General features: G+C 53.1%; 1 protein-coding gene across 7 annotated transcripts in view; it reads left to right on the forward strand.

The window, feature by feature from the left end:
* ITPRIP (inositol 1,4,5-trisphosphate receptor interacting protein) overlaps positions 1-4,980 on the forward strand; it is a 26,352-nt gene that overhangs the window by 13,643 nt on the left and 7,729 nt on the right. The window contains exons 2-3 of one of the 7 annotated variants that reach the window (XM_025039176.1): positions 3,889-4,055; positions 4,152-4,206. The exons of 1 other annotated variant lie outside the window; for it this stretch is intronic. The gene's annotated coding sequence lies outside the window, so the exon portion shown is untranslated. Of the gene's footprint in view, positions 1-3,888; positions 4,056-4,118; positions 4,211-4,980 lie in introns of all 7 variants that reach the window. 5 more of the 7 variants (XM_025039174.1, XM_025039175.1, XM_015596392.2 and 2 more) reach the window with 5 other exon arrangements.

Raw genomic sequence — 4,980 nt, forward strand, 5'->3', positions numbered from 1 at the left:
CACCTTCCTCTCCTGCCTGGGCCTGAGGCCTGCCAGGACCCAGCCCCCACCCCCAGGGCTGCTCAGCATCCCCTCTCCCACAAATCCCCTCCTCCACTCCTATTTGGGGTGCAAATAAAATGAGACCTCAGCCAGAAATGCCTCAGTGGTGGCTGTATGGCCTTGCACCTGCTGGGGTGGGTCTGGGCCAGCTCTGCAAGGCCTTTCTCCTCTCCCGCAGGGACCCCGTTCTGCAAGGGCGGGAGACAGTCATGCTGAGCATCCGTGTGTTCAGAGCTGCTCTTGTCAAACCGTCTGTGCTGAGTCTGTCTGTCCTCTGGTCCTGAGTTAGGTGAAGAGGAAGAAGTTGGTGGAGACATGTTACCCCCACAGCTGACCATCTCCTCCAAAATGCATGATGAGTCAACTCTCACTGACATATTGGGTGTGCCTGTCATGTGCCCAGCTCTGAGCCTGGAGCCTTGGGGGAGGCAAGGGCCCATCAGCTTCTGGACCTTGCTGGAGCTGTAGGTAGGAAAGCAGAGACCAACTGGCGGAAGATGACCTGACCTGCCGGAGTTCAGAAAAGGGTGAGGTAGGCCTGCACCAAGTGGCAGGCTCCCCTGAGGAGGGGCCTCTGAGCCAGCCCCAAATGATGGTGCCACAGGACTCAGTGGGGAAGCTGGTGTTACCCCAGCCCGGGGCATGGGCTCTGATAGAAAGAAATGTGGAATCGTGGCTGAGGGGGATAGGTCACACCATGGAGGAGAGCCTCACCAGTGCTCCCGGGCCCAAACTCCAAACTCAAGGTCAAACTCGTGCTCTGCATTCAACCTCTCCTGTCTCACAGTCCTCGTTTCTCCAAGGCCTGGGAAGCTTGAGGGTTAGCCCGCATGGATGATTTTGGTGGTTGCCGCTGGCAATGGTGTCAGGGAAGTGCTGCTGGGCAGAAGGAGGTGGCAGGATCCACTCCTCCCCTAGGTGGATGGAGGGAGAACAGAGTGGGACAGACTCACTGCAGACAGGGACTCTTAGAAGACACCCAGTGGACCTCCCTGACCATCAGTCTCTTCATAAGATAGGGATGTTGTAACTACCTAACTGATATTCTGAAAATTAAATTAAAAAACACATGCAGAGTACTTCGCGTCCTAAATGTGGGCTGTTACTGAAAACATCACTTTCACTGCGCCTTTCCTGTCTGTGCCGGGATCCCTGTGAGGTCCACAGGGAGATGTCCAGCCCGCCTAGACCACGTCTGCCCCCCCAACGCAACCCTCCCAGGCAAATGCATCTCCTCTTTAGGGCTGGGTTTTCTTATCTCATTTCCTCAAAATGAGGCTTAAATTAGTACAACTCTAAATTTTGACACTTAAAATTGTGGCTTTATTGCCCCCAAAGGACTGTGTGCTGCCTTAGCTGGGCCTGTGAAATTTCAGCACAAGGCCAGGTGCACAATAGGGGTTCGGCCCAAATTTATCAGCAGTTTGGGTCGCCTTTTGCCCCTTCTTTCTTGGAGGGCCCAGAACCTAAGCAGTGAGAAAGGGACCCAAGTCTCCCCTTGTGGCAAAAAGTACCCTCGCCTCCCATTAACCCACCTCTTTTATTCCATTTCATAAGGAAGCCCATCATCTACTCCTGTGGGCTTAGAGGATGGATGCCAAGGACAGGGCTGCTTTTGCTATTGTAATTAGCAGAGCTAATTGCATCTGACAAGCTGGGCATTGGGCAAAGCCTTGGCGAACTCCAAGATCTGAACAGCACAGACGCTGAGGGGCCCCACCCTCCTCCCTGGAGGCCTGCCTAGCTTCGGCAGAGGTGAACTCAGACTTGAGTGGGCATTAGAACCACCTGGAGAGCTTATGCGCACACAGGTGCTGGGCCCAAGCTGCAGAATTTCTGATTGGCCGGTCTGGGATCACACCCGAAAATTTACATTTCTAACAAGTTGCCAGGTGATGCTGGGAGGAAGGCTAGGCTGCTGAGTAGGGGATCCTGGGCACACCTGTTGCTGGGGCTCTAGTCAGCCAGCCCTGGGTGGGGGTAGGTGCGTGATGGGGTGGAAGGCATACTGATGAACTGTCATGGGGTTGGACACAGGTTTCCACTGCTCTCAGTTTGCTGTAGGAATTCTGTCTGGAAGGAGGCAGGGATGTGGATGTGGAGCAGAGGGATTGCACACCCACATCTCCCCCGCAAGTGGGCACAAGGAAGGTCTACAGACCAAGAGCAGCCAGTGAACAGGAATGAAACTCTCTCCTGCCTTTTCATAGCCCGCTGGTTGCACGCCATTTATGCCCCCAGCTATCTACAGACCAAAAGCAGCCAGTGAACAGGAATGAAACTCTCTCCTTCTGCCTTTTCGTAGCCCGCTGGTTGCACGCCATTTATGCCCCCAGCTCATTCTGTCCTGTGACATACTTGGTGGCTGTCTGCTTCCCCATGTGGGCTGTTGTATTTTTACTGCTGAGGATCATGTCTCACTCATCTTTGTGGGCCCTGTGGCACCTGGCATGTCCCTTGCTCACAGTAGGTGCTCTGTAATCATAGCACTGTGTAAAGAACTTGGGTTTTGCAGGGGGAGGCAGAAAGAACAGGCCGAATCTCAGCCTGGTTGTTCCTTTTCTAGTTGTGTAGCTAAAACATTACCTCCTCTCTTGGGCTTTGGTCAACTCATCTGTGAAATAGGGATATACTCCGACTTAGGAGGTCACTGTATACAGTGCCCAGCACATCCTACAGAGGGCTTGGTGAACAGAAGTGTGTCACTCTTAGACAACTTGAAGTGGCGTTCACTGGATTAAGCTATGATGGAGGTGCTATAGGGTCCTGGGGGATGCAGGAGTGAGGGACCTCAGGGAAGGGAGGGGCTATCTTAGATTTCTCCCCTAGGGTCTGGCCCGGCTCAAAGTAACAGTCTGAATAAATCACTGGTTCTGGCCGACGACCTGCAGCCCTCTGCCCTAGCCCCTGCTGCCTGTGACCCTGGCCCTTTGCCAGGCTAAGTTTAGCTGTGACCTGCATGGGTCACCATGCTCTGTGGGCAGGAGCGGGGGTGGAGAGGAACTCAGCAGGTTTCCTGCTGGCTTCCTGGCAAACAGATAGTCACAGCCCTCGGAGTGACCCAGGTTTATTTTCAACGCCAAACCTACCAACTGGATATATCAGACCACATGTGTGGGGCGGCCTCATAGAAGTTAGCTTTGGGCCAGGGTGGAGGCGGACACCCTTGAATTGCGGGGAAAGGGCCCTTCGAGGAGAAGCATGAGATGAGGGGTTGTGAGAGGCTCCCAACTACCTGTCCTGTCCCCATGGTCTCCAAAAGTCTAACCGCCCAGATTCCCTCCTCTCATTCTTGTGACTCCCATGGTCCCCAGGGCATTGATCCCTGTGACTTGATTTGGAGAGGGGAAGTAGCGGAGGCTTCCAACTCAGCTCCATCTAGTGGGCAGTGAGCGGCCACAGCCCTGCCCATCCCCTATGCCTTACTGTTCCATAGGCAGAGCCACCTGTGCAGAAGTTAACGAGGAGCAAAATGACCACTGGGATGCCATCTGATCCCTGGGAGGGAGTTGATGTTTTAAGTAAGGAATGAATCATAGGGAACTCCACCTCTGGGAGGATCCAAGGCTCAGAAGGCTTCTTCCCTTTGCTGGGGGGTAGGGTGGATGGGATGGTGTGCCAAGGAACAGCAATACTAGGGGAACATTTGTGCTTTCAAAGCGTTTTTGAGCGTGTGTCACAGCCCTGGGACTTGGGCAAGACTCGTGTGCTTGGCAGGTGAGAACACAGGCCCATGGAAGCCGAGGGGGAAGGAGCTGGCATTGAAAGGTGCCTACTCTTTGCCAGGCACTGTGCTAAGCACCTGGGATGGATTATCTCACTTATTAACCCAATCTCCCTTTGAAGGAGGGCCTGTTATTAGCTCCAGTTCACAGGTCAGGCAGCAGAGCCCCAGAGAAGCCAAGTGACTCACCCAAGACCACTCAGCAAGGCGTGGAGCCAAGGTTCAAGCCCAGGCCTGTCTGCTTCTACAGGTTCATCTGCTGTTCCCATCCCATCACAGCTACCCTTTTGTAAGAAAACTTGTGCAGAGCCAAGCATTTTGCTAAGTGCTTTATATGCATTCTCTCCATCAGGCTTTGTAATAGAGGTATTATCCTATGTTACAGATGAAGAGACCGAAGTTCTGAGAAGTTGAGTGATTTGTTCAAAGTCACATATCTAGTAGGTATGCATGCCGTGTGCTAACCCTGTCTGTCTCCTCCAGAGTTCATCCTCTTACCCTCTCAGACAGGGAGTCGATCGCTCTAGTTGGTTTGGAGTTTTAGACCTTGCTGCCCAGTACGAGGAGGCCCTTACAGCCCTTCATCCTCCAGCAGGCACGAGGATGGACACAGGGAATCCCTTGGAAATCATCGGGTAGAAAGGAGGACTTCCCAGAGTTTGGCGATGGCACCACTTCCCAGTTGGTGGCCTCTTATCCTGAAGTGGCATAGAAACTGACCTCCTGGGCTGGGAGTCGCTAAGCGTTATTACTGTGACCTTTCAGGGCCTGCTGTGTCCGAAGGTGGCTACCTATAGTACAAGGCCCTGAAGGGCCTCAAATCCCCAAATTATCTCCTAACTGGCTGCTGCCTGATAGTCTGCTATTAGTACTCCTTTATCCTAAAACTCTGACCCATGTTAATCAGCCAGCCTCATGGCTTTGCCTTGGACCACCTTTGCAAAACTTTCCATTGATATTTCTCTGACATAGAAACCAGGGTTACTTGTTTCTACAGTTATCAAACAAGCTGCTCCTTGTCTTGGGGAAGAAAAGCTGGCTAGCTGCCCCCGCCCTAGATTTTCATCACCCCACCCCACTTCCAGTCTGACTTTCTCCACTTCTCCTGTCCTCCACTCCTTCCTCAAGTGAAAACACACAAGTACTCAGAGTTCACCTCTGAGGCCTGACCATGTCTGCACACTGAATTCCACTCCCCTTGGACCTCCCTTCCC

The sequence above is a fragment of the Pteropus alecto genome, unplaced genomic scaffold (genome assembly GCF_000325575.1).
Source record: "Pteropus alecto unplaced genomic scaffold, ASM32557v1 scaffold177, whole genome shotgun sequence".
Taxonomy (NCBI): Eukaryota; Metazoa; Chordata; class Mammalia; order Chiroptera; family Pteropodidae; genus Pteropus; species Pteropus alecto.